At 29.5% G+C, this 17,625-nt stretch overlaps 1 long non-coding RNA gene across 3 annotated transcripts; it reads right to left on the reverse strand.

The window, feature by feature from the left end:
- Positions 1 to 7,418: 7,418 nt before the first annotated feature.
- On the reverse strand, positions 7,419 to 16,004 carry LOC118190253 (uncharacterized). 3 transcript variants are annotated; one of them, XR_015040866.1, is made up of 4 exons: positions 15,656 to 15,999; positions 13,354 to 13,434; positions 13,047 to 13,246; positions 7,419 to 7,611 (listed from the first exon to the last, which is right to left on the reverse strand). It is a non-coding gene; the product is annotated as an uncharacterized LOC118190253 (long non-coding RNA). The 3 variants fall into 3 exon arrangements; XR_015040864.1 differs by having other exon boundaries at positions 13,047 to 13,434; positions 15,656 to 16,004; XR_015040865.1 differs by lacking the exon at positions 15,656 to 15,999 and having other exon boundaries at positions 7,421 to 7,611; positions 13,354 to 14,520.
- Positions 16,005 to 17,625: the final 1,621 nt, after the last annotated feature.

Below are 17,625 nucleotides of genomic sequence, written 5' to 3' on the forward strand. Positions count from 1 at the left end.
AAATTACACTTATTTAAAACATTCCATCAGAAGATAAAGAAGCCAAAGATAAATATTTTTAAAACTTTGATTACTGAATAAAATTTTGGGTGTTAAATTAATATAATCTTGATTATTTCATTAACTGATTATTTTATTGTTATGATTATTAGTATAATTAAAATCGGAAGGAAATTTAATGTAGCAAAAAGTAACAAACCAGCAGAGAGTTTACGCCAAATATGATTTCCCTCTCACTTCTAAAATATTCTTTTAATTGGCGAGTGACTAAATTAAATTTTCAATGTAATAATGAGGTAAGAAAGAGGGAACATATTTAAAAAGCTAATTCAAAAAGTAAATAGATAACTTCAGAATAATTTTGGTGAGCGTCATAATCCCGGCTTATAATGGTATTTTATTATATATTCTTGAAGCAGTTTTCCTTGTGTAAAAGATAAATTCTTATTAAAAAAATAAAAAAAAAAAAGTGTTAGGATGTAGCAAGCTTTATTTAAAAATCTGATGTGTACACCACATGACTTCCTTGTACGGAATATTAAATTATACGCATTTTTTCTTGCATTTCGTTTAAACTTATTGGATTGAATTAAATTTACTTCGCCGACAGCGTATAAACCACAATAGAATAAAGGCATTCTTTAAAATTCACTCTATTTATTTATCATAGCAACACTCTGGCGCTAGGTTCACTTAACAGTGTTATATTTCGTTCATATTATAATTCAGAATGTACAAAACTTATATCATTTAAAGAATTATCTAATCGTTGCCACATGTTCTATTCAAATACTATATAAAGCTAGAATAATGTATAAAAGAAATTAAGAAAACAAAACAAAAAAGAAACAATTTTTCAAAGACGATTGAGTATTTCTCATTCATTTAATTCAGTTCTCACTTCGCGACAAGGCTGAAATACATAAAAACTCAAGATGTCTGTATTAAAAATTACGAAGTAAATCTTAAACACATATTTCCTGGAAAAAATTCCAGAAAGGATTAAGCATGATTTAATTCGCAATAGTAAATGAAGGCGTTATCTCTGTTGTTGCGAAGCTATGTTTCTCTAGATTGGCAACAAATCCACTACTCTGCCGTTTCAAATGTAAACAAGTAATGGCCGCAATCAAAAAAAAAAAAAAAAAAAAACTTAGGCTTAGCGACACTTAAACAATTTTAAAATTGTTGATAATTCTAAAAACATTGCATACAGATTTACTAAAGGCATAAAAACCTTAACCGGAAGATAAGAACGACATCATTCAATCATTTTTAAAGCAAAAAATGTACAATTTACAAACATATAAAAGTAAAGAGACTGAGATCACTGAGCCGGGTAACAGAAAAGATATATATATATAAATATATTTATATACGTTTGGCGCGGCCGATTGCAACCAAAATACGAGCTGCACATGTACATGGTATAGTAGTCCTATATACAAAATTTCAACGTTCTGAGATTACTCGTTTTTGAGTTAAGCGAGATACGTACGTACATACGTTCGTACAGACACCACCAAAAATTCTCTTCAGAATTAATTTAAAATAATTTTATAATTTTTTTGGAGGAAAATAGTTTTTTATTCTGTCCTTACGTACAGATATCACGCAAAAACATCGTTAAATTGCATTCGAAAGCTGTCAAAATGGGTATTTTCGTTGAAATAATAAGCTGCCTGAAACTTTTCGCGATTATAATACTTCCTTTTTACTTCGTACAAGGAAGAAAAAAAAGTGGCTAAAATCAGAGATAATGAACTAACTATCAACTCGCAGAATATTACTGTTGACAACATTAGATAGAAAGAAATGTTTCTTTTAAGTAAAGTTTATATGAGATATTAAATTAATATCTAACTTTTTGTTCGAATGTATAAATTTTTTGTACTATATGACGCAAGACGACTATTTTAAATAAAACTTTAATTAGTCATTTTTTAAAATTTATATTTCAGCTGAACAATTTGATTCATAATGTGTCCTTCAGACTAAGAAGAGTTAAAAAAAAATTCGAAAAAGAAATTCCTCTAAAATTAGTTTTTTTTTTTTTTTTTTTTTTTAAATCATGAATTCACTAATGAGCCAAGAGAAGAAAAATAATTTATCATATAATTAATTGAAACAAGAGATAACCCTCTTGATAAAATTCCTTTACTCTTTTATAACACGATTAAGAAAAGCGTGTATTATTAAATAAAAAAATTCAGTGATCGAAGAACTTGTCAAATATCCTTTAAACAAAAGCTTATTTTAAAAAAAATCCTTTTTTTTTTTTTTTTAATTTTTATTTTTCCTTTAGCTATTTTAAAATAGAATTTTTTAATTCTCCTTCTCTACAGTTTCCAACTAGTAACAAATTTCTTGTTTTGTTAAAACCGCTGAAGTTCTTTATCGTAAAACATCAAGTTCTTCCTTTGCTAATGAGTGTTGCCAGGATTGCGTGGACGTTTGGTCAGAGACGGATTTAGGCGTGATAAAGCCTAAGCTATTGGAGATATGGAGCCCTTTATAAGTCTGTTATGATATATTTTAATTTTGGTGCGTCCACTAAACTTTAGCTTGTGTAGCTTATACGGAAATCCTGCACTGACGTTTGTCCTCTTAGGCCTTAGGTATTTGGGTGAAAGAAAGAAAAAAATCCGTACTACCCTTCTTGGGCGTAATTTTTCTTTCTTACAACTGTACACGAAGGCCCGAATTCGTGGGAAAATTTTAAATGACAATTTATCGTAACGACTCTTTACGGAAAATTAAGCAGCCGTAGTTAGGAAACGTCGTCTAGGAGCCAGCAAAAGAAGGCCAAATAATGGCCGACAAACATCTAAAGGATTAAGCTCGCCGTAGTTAGACACAGTAGGTTGCACGTGGCTGGACATTTGCTTAAAAAAGTAAAGTTACGGGAAGTACAAACATTAGAAAAAAATTACCTCCAAAAACATTTTTCTTTTAGCAACATATCATTTACCACTCCAAAAATAAGTATTTGCACTAAACTAATCTGAATCACATTACGAAGCTTGTTTCAGATTGACTGACTGAATACTGAAAAACGGAAAAATAGCACACAGAATTTTACATATACTGCCGGTGTAGAAAGTCAGCGGAGTAAGCTAAAAAGCAATGGTAAATTCAAATATATACGTTGAGGGTAGTGGTTCATACGATAATTTTTATATTTTGCGTGATTGACGAAAACCTGACCTAAACGTGAAGCGTTTTTCGATACTTAGTTATTTACGAGTTGTTACATTCTAAAACATATACTTTTTATAATTATTTAGCGCAATCCCAGTTTTCCATGTGCTTTTTATACTTATTTAAAGCAAGTCCTTCGCTAGACTCTACAGTAAGAATATCGCAGTGAATGAAATTAAGAGTGAGGCTGCAATAATTTTCTTTCCCCTTCTCATTACCCCTACAAAGAAGATTTGAGGACTAATTTTTTAAAATAGCTTAAGAAGCTTCCCTCAACTAAGTACGATTTTCTGGTTAAAACATGTGAGCAAGCGAAAAAAATTGGGGGTTGGAGGGCGCTCGGGAGTTGGTTCCGCCCCTCACAAACCAGATAACCAATACGGACGATGCACCTTTCGAAGCTGACCAGGCCAAAGTACAGGGGAAGCAGTCGGCCGTTAGGAAGCGGATGTGTAGTACGCTTATTTTTGTGAAGATTGAATAGTGTTTTACAGAAACTTACAGCAAGTTTGAGTTGTTACTGTTTTAACGGATAGAAAAGAGATGGAGTCGGAAATGACGAATCGAATGCACCATCAAAATGCACCAGGGCGTAATGAAGTTTCAAAGTTAAAAAATGAAGTAGAGCACATAAAACGCCCCTTGAATGCTTTTATGCTTTGGGCTTGCCAAAATAGAAAGAATTTTACCAAGTATCATCCCGGGATGTCGTATTCAGAGGTTAATAAACGCCTTGGGGCCATATGGAATCAACTTACAGAAGAAGAGAAAAAGCCTTATAATGACGAAGCTAAAAGGTTGAAAGAGCAGCATATACGTGAGCATCCAGATTACCGCTATAAACCTCGTAAAAATTCTAAACAAAGTAAAAGATCAACACCAAAAGCTATTCGTCCTTTTCATCATAGTAGAAGTAGAAGATGTTCATCCCCATTTGCCATCACTTCATATTTTCAGTGCCCTTCTTCTGATGCAGCCGGTTTTCTAAACCTACATCTTATGAACTCTTACCAGACGATAGCGCTGTAGTAGGGCACAGTGTCAATGTGTCTTCAAGTTCAGAAATTTCTAGAAACTGTCCCAGTGCAAACGCAGGCTACGAGCCCATGTCTTTTGGATGCATTATTTCACGGGCAATGGAGTGCCTATATGATTTGTAGTTTCCAATATTCTGTAAGTATGCAAATATTCATTAATTGAGCATTTTGTGTTTAACTTTTAAATTAATGTTTTTTGCGTTGAATAAGGTAAGAATTTTTAAAACAAATTCTCCTTTTGTTGTGTGTGCATAAGTGTTTTTATCCTTATTACTTCAATAAAATATGAAATTCTTGCCCAAGCAATGGTATATGTCTTTTATGATTTTGTGTCTATTTCATACTGATAAATTTGCGCAGTAATAGCCCCAAAAATTTTACATATGGAATTTTTATTTGAAATGTTATTGAATTTTAATGCTTTTTCAGTAGAATGGAAAAAAGCTATAAATATGATTATTTTGTAAATATCTGATTCAATGTATCATATATATATATAAGTACGTTAAGCATTAGACAAGCATAAACAGTCATAAAGATTTTTATTTTGAAAATTTTACATGATTATTACTTAGTTTTCATATAGTTTTCAATTAAGTCATATACCGAATTTCAGTGAACTGCAAATATTTCATTTAATCCAGTTTATTTAATTGTACAAGCTGGTGATTTCAAAAATACTTTGACTTAAATAACATGTTTGGTACAGTTTGATACACTTAGATCTCTGGTAAATAACTTATATACCTATATGTGCTGAATAATAATAAGATACAAGCTGAAAATAGATTTTTAATTCTATTCACATTTTTGCCATATTTGTTGTACAATAGAAAACTAGAAATCCGTAATGCTTGGGACTAGAGTTTGCTTGGATATTAGGACCGAACAGATGAGTCATAATATTTAGATTAAAAGTGCAAAACAAATAATTACATGTATAATAAAGACATAGGAAAATAAGGTACATTAATAAAGTGTATATTCTTTCATTTTTTACTTCCTTGTACGAAGTAAAAAGGAAGTATTGTAATCGCGAAAAGTTTCAGGCAGCATATTTCAACGAAAATATCCACTTTGACCTCTATCAAATGCAATTTAATGATGTTTTTCCGTGATATCTGTACGTAAGGGCAGAATAAAATACTCTTTTTCTTCAAAAAATTTATAAAACTGCTTTAAAATTAATTCTGAAGAGAATTTTTCGTGGCGTGTGTACGAACGTATGTATGTACGTATCTCGCATAACTCAAAAACCAGTAGCCTCAGAACGTTGAAATTTTTTATATAGGATTGCTATAACATGTAGATGTGCACCTCAAATTTTGGTTTTGATCGGCCCCGCCAAACGTATATAAATATATTTATAAATATATCCACTCTGTTACCCGGCTCAGTGATGTCAGTTTCTTTACCCTCATATGTTTGTAAATTGTACATTTTTTGCTTTAAAAATGATTGAATTATGTTGTTTTTATCTTCCGGTTAAAGTTTTTATGTCTTTCTTAATTCTGGAAGCAATATTTTTACAATTATCAACAATTTAAAAGCTGTTTAAGTGCGGTTAAGTTTTTAAATAACATGGTGGACATATTTGTTTACATTTCAAACAGCAAAATAGTAGATTTGTTGCCAATCTAGAGACACTAAGCTTCGCAACACAAAAATAACGCCTTCATTTATTATTGCGAATTAAATCATGCTTAATCCTTTCTGGAAATTTTTCGAGGAAAGGAAGGAAGATTTACTTACGAAACTTAGTTTCCAAATAGTGAATTCATATGATAATTTACATTTCTTTAACGGAAGAGAAAACTGGAATTTTCTGGAAAAGACATTATCTGTTTGAAGAGTTGAGCCTGAAATGTTACATTTACAAATATATGTTATGCTTTATATGTGCATCAAAATTCAAATTCTATTATTTTTTTCTATTCTCTTAGTTTATTACATACATGCCATTTATTAATGAAACTTTACACTTTTTCTCTACATTTACATGCAATTCCTCCAATGCAATATTATCTAGACCTTATATTCCCATAGAAGTTTTACACACCATTCTTATTAACTACATATAAAAACAAGATTTGTTACAGTTCTAATGATAGAAATGTATTTTAAGTTTAATAAATTAACCAAGAAATTAAGTTATTGTTCTTACTGGAAGGAAAAGGAATCAGACTGCAAATCACGATTTTTAATATATGGCTAGAATCATTGCAACTTTCAAAATTCTGAAACCTTATTCATGTGATCATATACACCAAACGATTTTAATGGGAGACTGTATTATATTCTGGACGAAATAATTATTTCTTATTAAATATAATCCTCGGTACTTTTTTGCAGTAAATTAAAAACAAATTGTTTTCTTTCTACACTAATAAGCTCTAATATGCCAGTTTAATAACTGTACTTAAACTTTATATGAGACTACTACTGTCTAGAGTTTTTGTCATTGCAGTAGACTAAAAGCATCAGGATGATGGGAATTTAAAGTGAATGCTTGGATATTTCTTGTCATTAAAATAAATTTAAAAGTTTGCATTTAAATGTATGCAAATTTTAAAAATAAATATTTTTTCTTGTGTTCTGTTTACAAGCAATTTAACTGTACTAAACAGTTCTCTGTTAAAATTACTTCTGTCCATGTAATTTTTTTATAAAGTTAGAAGGCGTATGTTGAAAGTTAATAAACAAATAAAATGACATATATCTTTCACAAATTCATTATTTTGCTATAAATTTGATTTATAAAATTAGTTCAGTGGATGGTCCAGTCAATGGATAAGGTTCTTAACAAGCAATTTTCAGTTAAAATATAATTATTGTCATAATTTAAAATTTGAAGCATTTATTGCAAAAGGTTTTAATTTAATTCAGCTACTAGGAATGCATTAAACTCCCAAAATCTATAAACTGATAGTTTTATATTATTTCTTAAAATTTTAAAGCAAAATTAAAAGTATTAAAGGAAATGTAATGAAATTAATTTCCATATTGCATATTCATGTAATAAATTTCTCTTCTAGAATCAAATATTCAAATTCAATGAATTAATTATTTTCATATTCAGTAATACAATGTATAAGATACAATATTTGCTTAAGCTAAGTATCCTCTACCAATCCAAGTCTTCATGAAAGTTAGGAAACAAACTGAACAATTAATAACTTTAATTACAGTATTTTCCTATAAGCTAATACACAAATTTTTTATTCCATTGTTTACAAACTTCCTTCTGTTGTACATTTTCCTTTTTGTTTATGATACTTTTCTCTAAATGAAACACTTTTCAACCAGTCTTTTATAATATGTTCAATAATATTGCAAGGTACCTCTCTGGTGGCCCGATTTTCTTTGAAAGCACCTAAAAGAATAAAAATAAAAAAAATATTTTTTAAACTAAGTAATCAAGAAATAATAAATTTTCTCAAACTTTAATAAAAGCGATGCTGTTTCATCCTATGTGGTCGGTTTAATGTAAAATTATGTTATCTTGAAATAGTACTATTGAATAATGCTTCAATTTGAGATTTCGCCGTTAGAGTTGATTTTAAAAAAATCAAAATTTTAGATAAATTTCAATTTTTCAAAAATTAGATAAGTGCAAATTGAACTGTTATTTAGAAAACGGGAACTAAAAATATAATGGAATTAAGAAAAAGGATTTTTTAACAGATAATTTTTGGTTAAAGATTTTGAGGTTTCCAATACAAATACCTCATTTTTTGGCATTCTCAGATAGCATTATCAACAATAAAAAAATGAAATTTGTTTCCTTGCCAGAAAAGAAACGAAAATGGTAATTTAAATCATGAAATGCTGGTCTAGTTAAAATATTTGAAAAGAATGAAATGGTCATAAAATTACGAAGTATAACAAACAAAAAATGTCGAATTGTGTTTCTTTCAAGTAGCTATTTCACCATTTAGTTTCACTAGTGAACAAGGGTAACATGTGCTGCAAAAGAATTTCGATTCTGGAGATTCGTTTTTCCTATTTTCCCTTTATTTCGGCACCGCACTTAAAGGTTCATATGAGTTACAGTCATGGAGTAGAAAAAATTATTTCATTGAAGAGATGGCAACATATATGTTACGAACGAAAATAAGGAGCATGGATACTGTCACCTTGAAATGCTTATATTAAAATAAGAGAATACAGTGCAACTATGATAAAAATTTAAGTATATGTGCATATGCATGTAAAGATAAACGTTATATATATATATATATATACTCTTTTAAAATAATTTTACTTTAATTAAACTTAGGAGATAATATAATCAATTAATCAATATTGTTTAGGAAATAAATTATTATATATATATATGTGTGTGTGTGTGTGTGTATGTATATACACACTATATATGTATTTTAATACGAATGTTAAGGAAATTAAATAGAACTTTGACTCACAAGCAAAAATATCTTACAATGACTCCCTAAATATTTTAAAATTTATTATACATATAATAAGTATAAATATAAAATTGAGAAATTTGATTTGAAATATTATTTGCTATTTACATTTTGCATATATGAGTACATTTCAGTAATCAAAATAACTTTTTATCCTAGTGTTTCATTCAAATTAAAATTTAATTTAATATGAGAGATTTACAATTAATTTAAAATCAAATTACAAAGTAAATTCAATTTAATATTAGAAATTAGTGCATTGATTAGTTAGAATTGTGTCATTATATGTTGTTAAATGTGCTTTATTTGCATTAAATTTGCGCAGGTATCTAATTAAACGTGAAATAATCTTAACAAAAAGTGAAGTAGTATTTAGTCATGAAAATTTGTCAACGTAAATGGAGAAATGTGTAAGTGAGAAAAACGTTTAATATGTAATTCTATTCATTCCTACAAATATGTATTTAGGAATTTTGGCACCCTTGTTTTAAATTGAATAAAGCATTTTACTATAGACTTTTCTTTTTTTAGAGCAATAGACTTCAGGAAAGCCGAGTAGCCAAATTTTGGGGCAACAATTACATCTATTAATATAACAGTAGTGCTAAAGATATTTCATGATTCATTTAATGAGTGCTTATGATTTTAAACCTGTGATGGAGAACAACTACAAGAAGCGCAACATAATACTTACTCATTAGATTCTACTAAAATAGATCTGATCAATTTTAACCACAAAAAACTTTTAATAAGCAATGCCATATATATTAATATATATATATATATATATTGAAATAGAAATTGAAAAGCTAACAAGTAATTTGACATAAGACCTATTTGGTCTTAAAATTTTTTTGCGCAAAATGCTGCAAAAATATGAAATAATAGGAAGAAATATTCTAGTGAGCTCGCTAAAATGTTACCAGGAGCTGTGGCTCCATAAGATAGTTCAACGCAGTATTTTTTAAAATATTAACATGGAAGTAATTTTTAAAAAAATATTAACATGGAAAGGTGAAAAAACAGCCTACACGCGAAATAAAACTGTTAGAATCACTGTTGGAAAACATGTGAATACACTAAAAACTAATCTTATCGATGTGATATGTGAAAAGTTATCACATATAAAAAAACAGATCGACGGATATATATAAATCTATACATATGTATATAATTAATAAATATAAAGTAAAAAATCAATATGGGTTATCCTATTGTATGATGACTGACGGTTTTTCAAAGTTTAAAAGTGAAATAGCAAAGAAATTATAACACTTACTAAAATTAATTTTGTAAGAAGATTATTGGTCAAGAATTGTTTTTAGCACCAAATGTCGCCAACAAATTGCACTTCAATTTCATATATCGTCAGTTATGTCAAAATGCTCTCGAAATGGTCGCCGTTTAAAGCAATCATTTTCAAGATTGAAATACAAAATTAACACGCTCTGTAATGTCACTATTTGAATTTAGTTAAATTCACTTGAAGAAAAAAATACAATCCTTGAAAAAAATCATTGAAATTTTTTTGAATATGATTAGAATATGGTTAGAATATGATTTTTATGTATTTTGAAATCGCGATTTAGTCTCAAAGGTCATGTTAAGTGAAATATTGGAAGTGAGGGTATTTTTTGATTTTAAAATTTTAATTTCCAAATGTACTTTTAAGCAATCGCTTTTGAACTTTCCTCTTCCTTGCATATATATATACATACAGAGACACATGTGAATTCAAACAAATGGAGTTAATATAAACCTAAAATGATGAACTCTGTAACAATAAGTCACAAATCAAAAGAATGAATCAAAAACATGGAAAACAAAATTGGAGCAAAATTAAATCAATACATAAATCAATACAAAGTTCGCATGAAATTTAAAGAATTAAAAAATATCTTCGGTCTTTGTCAAAGAGCAGCCGAAAGAAAATGGAATTATAAACAGAGAAATCAAATTATATCTGGATGAATTGTACAAGTAATCAAAGAGTCCTTTGAATTAAGAGACCAAAACCTTAATTCAAAATTAAAATTTTCCAAAAAATTTAAAACTGTTTAAAAATTATTTAATGATTATTTAAGGATACTCGAATATAACGAAGTGTACAAATGATATCTGCCTAAGAGTGGGAATGAATTCGTGGAGGAATTTCAAAGGAAAACTGGCTCGTGTTCATGCTACTCATGGAAAAACCACGAAAACCAACTAAACCGTTCGTCTGGAATAGAAGCCAAGACGAACTCCCAGTCTTCGCTAGTGTTATACATTTAGCAACCGATGAGGCAAATTAAAATAATGATAAAAACTGCAAGTATCTGAAATCAGTATTTATCACGATATCACTTACTCCGACGTGACTCAAAATCGAATACATAAATGACAAAATAGACTAGACTCGCCTTTTGAAGTATTTTTTAACGCGCCTTTTTTAGAAGATTTTGAAGAATAAGTGAAAGCATATTTATTAATTTTAAATTAAAAAGTTTTTAAAAATTAATAACTTGGAAAATAGGAATGGCATAATGTACATGAAAAAAAAAAAAAAAAGACACATGCGGAATTTAGAACCACAGAGAAGGCAAAGCTGGCCAAATTTTGAAAATATGGACTTAGTAAACTTATGAAATTCAAAAAAAGATTAATGAATTTAGATCGTGAAAAAATAGCTAATATGCAAAGTTAATGCTGAGGAATTAAACATAGCGCTAAGTGTCTCTGAAATGAACATTCTTGAAAAATAAAAGTAAATGACTAAATAGCTAGTTAATTTTTGACGTGATTCAAAATTAGTTACCTAATATATAAAAATATGAAAAAGTCAACACTTTTTTGAAAAGAGCAAATTTTGTTAATTTGAAAGTTAGAAACTTTTTATATAAAATGTACTATAAAAGTACTACTAAAGTACAAACTTTTTATAAAAAGAACTTGAAAAAGTACAGTGACATAAAGCACAAGCCACCAAGAAAAAGAAAACTGTAGAATTCAAAAATCTTATAATAGACAAACATTCATAATGTGAAATTGTTAAAATGCAAAATTTCAAAATAAAATTTAACTTTGATAAAGGAAAAAATAATCAGCAAGCAAAATTATTATAATGGAATTAAACATATAATTTCGATTTAATTATAAAAAAAAAATAAAAACTGAAATAAATGATTAAAAACGTCTTCTACTACTGTAATTAACCCCTTAACTGCCGCGGGCTTATATATACGCCTTGCTCAGCCGATGCGTTAACTGCCCCAGGCGTATATATACGTCCTTCCAAACTGCTATCATTTGCTTTGCGCTGCTACACCTAAAATTATTCGCAAAGTTAACGCATCGGCTGCGCATCTGGGGCAGTTAACGCATCGGCTGAGCAAGGCGTATATATACGCCCGCGGCAGTTAAGGGGTTAATATAACTAAGTAAAGAAGCTTAAGAAAGTGTAGTAAAATTTAATTTACTGCCGCATGAGGAAAAATTAAAAGGGAATTCTTTTTATTTAGCTATAATTTAATTTAGTAGGAGGTAATTCTGTTTTGTTTCTTTTTGTATTTAATTTATCATCCGAAGAATTAACATTTTGATACATGTATATTAATATATACATGTATGGCCTCTTTCGCTTCTGTTTTGGTGTTTCAAAGTCTGAACCTGAATCTAAAATTCAATGTCTTTAAAGCCGTTTTTGGACTTAAATTCAACTGTAGCTACAAAAATGCATACATTTTTCATTAGATACAGTCTCATCTTTCAACTCAACAGCATATTTATTGTTTAGAATCGTTAATCACTTTAACATTTCTTACAGAAAACTCAAATCTTATTATTGAAAATTATATTTTTATTCAGATTTGTAAATAAAATATATAGATAGGCGTTTTTTAATTAAATTTAAACACAGTGTTAACATTCTGGAGCCTGATTCATGACTTCACTCAATGGAATTGAATTTGACATTTATATGGATCCGCAGGCTAAAATCTCTCGTTCAGTCTTCCTTTGAGCATCCATTATTTTATATATGGGTAAGTTTTTAAAGAGGTTGTATTAAAATTCACAAACTAGCAAAGTATATTGAATATTAGAGTCTTACTATGAACCGTAATTGAGAATGTAGATATGATTTATTTCGGAGCGAAACTATTAAAACATAAGCTGATATAATATGAGCACAATTAATTAGAGAGAATAAGGATAAGTAATATTTTTTTAGAAAAATTAAAGTATGCTTAATACATTTTCCTACGCATCAAAACATTTTTTTTAAAATTTTCAATGTTTCAATTCAGAAAACATATTATTTCAATTTTATGCTCTCGAAAACTTCCTACCAATTAAATTAATATGGGAAAACAGACGTAAAAATCATTTGTAGAATACTTACAATATTCTCCCAGGATAACAATATAAAAATTCTCTCAGGATATATCTGGTTCTCTGTGTTCCAGAATTGCTCTTTCCATGTGACTTCTTTCTTTATACGAAGACCAGTTACATGTCCCTTTTTATCATCTGACACTCATTTGCTTGGACGACAGCCACTTCATCGGTCATTAGCAAATGTACAACGCTAAATGCCATTTTCTGTGAATGTAATGAAATAAATCCGTAAATGTTCTGAGACTGAATGAAAGCAATCTTACTTTATATGTAGTTAATTATCAACATTAAAAAACTTGTCTTATACGAACTCAAACTTCCTGACATTCTGGGAAAACTCCTCCCTGACTTTCTGAATATATTTTGTATTTTCCATGGCAGTTTAAAATTTTCTAGGTGAGGAAAACTCTGTTAGCACACCTTATTAAAAACATAATGGATAACAAACATAATAATCCCTATATGCCACTAGCATATATATATATACAGTTAACAGATTCCACTGATGTAGATTCTAAATTTATTGATAGTTCTGAAATTATAATGACACCTAAATTTAGAGAACTGAAAGGATGACTAAAATTCTTTTTGTTTATTAAATCTGTAAAAAAACAATTTCTTTTTCCGATGAATTTTCTAACAGATATTTGATTATTAGAACTGATTTGGGCCCACCAACGGCCGAGCGGTAAAGTCGCTGAACGCTGGTAGTTCGGTCCGAGGTTCGAATCCCGCGAACGGGCTGGCTGCATGGGTGTTTTCGTGGTTTTCCCCATGTGTAACGTGTATACGAGCCAGTTTCCCTCAGAAAGTCCTCCACGAAGGCATCCCTCCCCTTAGGCAGATAGCCCTAGTGGGCTTTGCATAATTAAATACAACACAACACAACAACATAGAACTGATTTGTCTATAAATAAACAACAATTATCACCAATGTCAGCAGATATCTTAAATTCTGAGAGTTGAAACGATATATTTTGCTAATTTCACTTATTGATTCCTTTTCTTCGTCAAAACGTGTTTGTTAAGCATATCTGCGTGCAAGCTGCTGCAAAGGTTTTGAAAGAGCACAAAGCATATTTTTCAGTTCCCCCAAAAAGTTCAAATGTTTTCAACAAAAAGTGTCAAGAGGCCCAAATACTTGAACATCATTTATTAAATGAATCAAAGATAGAACATCATACATTATTAAATAAATTATTAAATAAATATTTTCCCATGTAATCGAATACTGTGTTTAAAAGCTTTAAAATCATAAATCATTTTAAAGCTTCAAAATTCTGAAAATGCATCATTAGAGAAAGCAATATCTGAAGGCTTTATTAAAATAAAAATTTCCACATGTAGTAAAAGAAAGTTGTTGTACATAGCAGATGGTAAAATTGAATTCATAACAACAGGCCTAGTGTATAAAAGAAATAAAGAAACTTTGTTGCCTTCCAACTCTGTATTTCTTAAAGTATTCTAGGTTTACGACTAAATTCGCTTGGTACGTAATGTCTTAGACCAATGTGAGATGAAGATATTTCATTTACATCGCTCCAGTGCAGTTCCAGTGATTTATTGAAAGTTAAAATTTTTACTTATTTATTTGTTTATTTATTTATTGCCGCTTTAGCTGGAGAACTTAAACTGCTCTAAAATAGTTATCAAAAAGTTAAAAAAAACTAGCCAAAATTTCAGTTTTTAACTCTAAATAATAGAAAATGTCTATTTCATTGCTTGTGTAAATATAAGATATCTAATTCTCTTAGTGTTTTAATTTTTCTTTACAATTTGATGAAAACAGTACGTGCATAAAATACCAGTACTACATTTGAATAGTATAAAAATTGTATTTCTAAAGCCATAAACACAATCGTATATGCATGCAGATCATAGTTTCCAGCCTTGGAAAATCTTAAAAGACGGGTTTGCTCTAGAAAAATGAAAGGTTTTTCACTCTGCGAGGTTATACCATTTCAAAGAAATTCCAAACTCGCTTTGATTCAGTTTATGATTCATGATGGTTCAGGTTACTATAGTACTTGTAATTCAATTTTGATGTAAGATGCATTAGCATTTTATTAGATAGTCTAAAATTTATGCTCTTTAATCTTTTAATTTATGCTCTAATTTCATTTTTTTTATTTCCTCGCTTTTTTATGCTCAGGAAATCTTCAGTAGTGAAGCAAAGCTTTTATTTATCAAAGTATTTTTAAATATACGATGCATGTGAAATTAATAATTAACATACATAATAACACTAGATAAAATTAGTAATATGCCAGGTACTAAAGTAAACAAAATTAAACACGAAAATTAACTAATTAAACATTGCCTAAATCTTCACATAAAAATCTACTGATGTCTACAGCAGATTAAAACAACTCAGATTAAACGAAATCCGATAAGAAAAATTTATTAAGGTCAATAAAATTAATAAAAATACAGTTTTGTGGAATAAAGTTTAACAAGAAAAATTATTATGAAAATCATTACAGGTGGACGAATACAATTCGCCTAATTAAAAATTTCATTATTTTGATAAATTTCGTTTTTTTGCTGGGAAAAATTTTCTCTAGTAAAGATTTAAATTTCGAGACTTTAAAATATCGAGATTTGGTAATTTACCTTGAGATGTGATGGAAAACTGGGACTGAGTTGAAAACTTGAGTTGGCAGCTATGATAAGTTTGAGATCAATATGATTATAGCATTTGGAAGATTTTAGACATATACAAAACAATTTTAGCAAACTTTCATTATTAAAAATACGATTAAAAATGTGAAAATATGCATACTTACACTTTTAGTAGAGCGGATAAAACAAAGACATCAATACTTCCCTTCGATCTGGAATAATTTTAGGGGTGTTCTTGATGACCTCAAACCCCGGTCTTTCGAATCGTTCTTTTTTAAGAATGACTGAGGTCAGAGTCAGCCGGACGTCAGTAATTTCAGGATTTGATTGGTTACATACGTTTTTTTGGACCACAGGGCATACTTTGAAGGGAAAAAAAGTGATTTCGTCCTTGAGAGAAATAGTGCTGTGGGACAACATATGGAGAAGCGGAAAGAGCTCCAGCCTAAAGTCTACTGTGTGCAGATCCCTAAGTCAAGTGAGATGATAAAAAAGTAAACGTACAAAAAAACATTTTGTTTTGATTAATCCATCGACCAACAATTAAAAATGTTTTACTAGGCACTTTACAATTTACAACACATTCACTGCAGAGACGTTTTGGCTTTTATAGTGTTTTTATACGGCAATAGATTAATAGTTAATCAAAAACAGAGGTGTTAATTTTAAAATTTTTCATAAAGTCGAGAATTTAACTAGCAGCTTTCCTTGCAAGTGATGCAAGTTCCACACATTGCAAAAGTTACTTTAATTTCAAAATTTAATCAGATAATTATGGCAGAAAACCAACATATTTTCGTATTCTCGTCGACATCAACAAATGTTTTTATAATTTTAGAAAAATTATCATAGAAAAATCAACGTACCATAGCACGACTATGATGAAATATTTTATATCTGATAGTAAACAAAAGTTGGTTAAAAAGTATATTCGAATATTTTGAAATTTGTCCAATATATCTGGAAATTAAGCTGATCTTCATGATTGGAAGGTAGTAGGAAATTTAAATCTATTAACACAGAAATATTAGTGTCCTTTTCCGAGTTTAATTTAATTTATTTATTTATTGGGCATGTTCGTGTGTGTTTTTGAATTCTGCATCTGAATGCTTCACGAGAAAGCATCCTTTTTCTTAGCTTTCTTTTTAAATGCATTGTGAAATATTAAAAAGCATACATCTTTATTTATTACATCATAATGATATTTAAAGAAACATTAGTATTTCAAAAAATCCATAAATGCACATACGTATTTGATTTATATATATTAAACTATTCTTAAGAGACATTTATGAATATCATACTTAAACATATAAAAAAAGATACCCTTCATGAACATACACTGTTCATGTGACACGTTTTAATGTGCTCTACTACGTAAACTTTTATACTTTGTTGTTGTTGTCGGGTCCATATTACATGGAACAATGGTTGCCAGAGCTTATTCTGAAGAGAGGTTGGACTTCTATTTTCCACCCCAAATTTTGAGAGAGAGCATCCCGGGGATATCCCACTCCTCTCCCCTTCCACCAATCCCCGCGAAATGACTTTCGGGTTGCCGCATATTTAGAGTGCCGCCATGCCGCACCGACACTATACATTTACAAACGTTCATGTCTTCTCCGAGATTCGAACCCGGGACCTTCGGTATCGTAGTAGGCTTCCCTAACCAATATACCGTCTATGAGACACTTTTATACTGTCTTTACATGTAATGGAAACTGTTAATACCGGTAATTGACGTGCGATTCTACGGATAAAAGGTGTAACAGATAGGCATAATTCAGAACGTTCTTGTAAAACGTTACTGACACCACCGTGAATAACGCCTGCTTTACATTTTCGGAACATGATCCTGTTATTTGTGTCATTAGTTACTATTTTTGAGTCGATTATATAAGTAACAGAATAGCAGGATCAGTTACGGTATCATAGCATCATTAGGTTAAATCGATCCAGGA

Source organism: Stegodyphus dumicola, chromosome 4 (genome assembly GCF_044657685.1).
Source record: "Stegodyphus dumicola isolate Sdum_Otavi_A_Nest chromosome 4, ASM4465768v1".
Lineage (NCBI taxonomy): Eukaryota > Metazoa > Arthropoda > Arachnida > Araneae > Eresidae > Stegodyphus > Stegodyphus dumicola.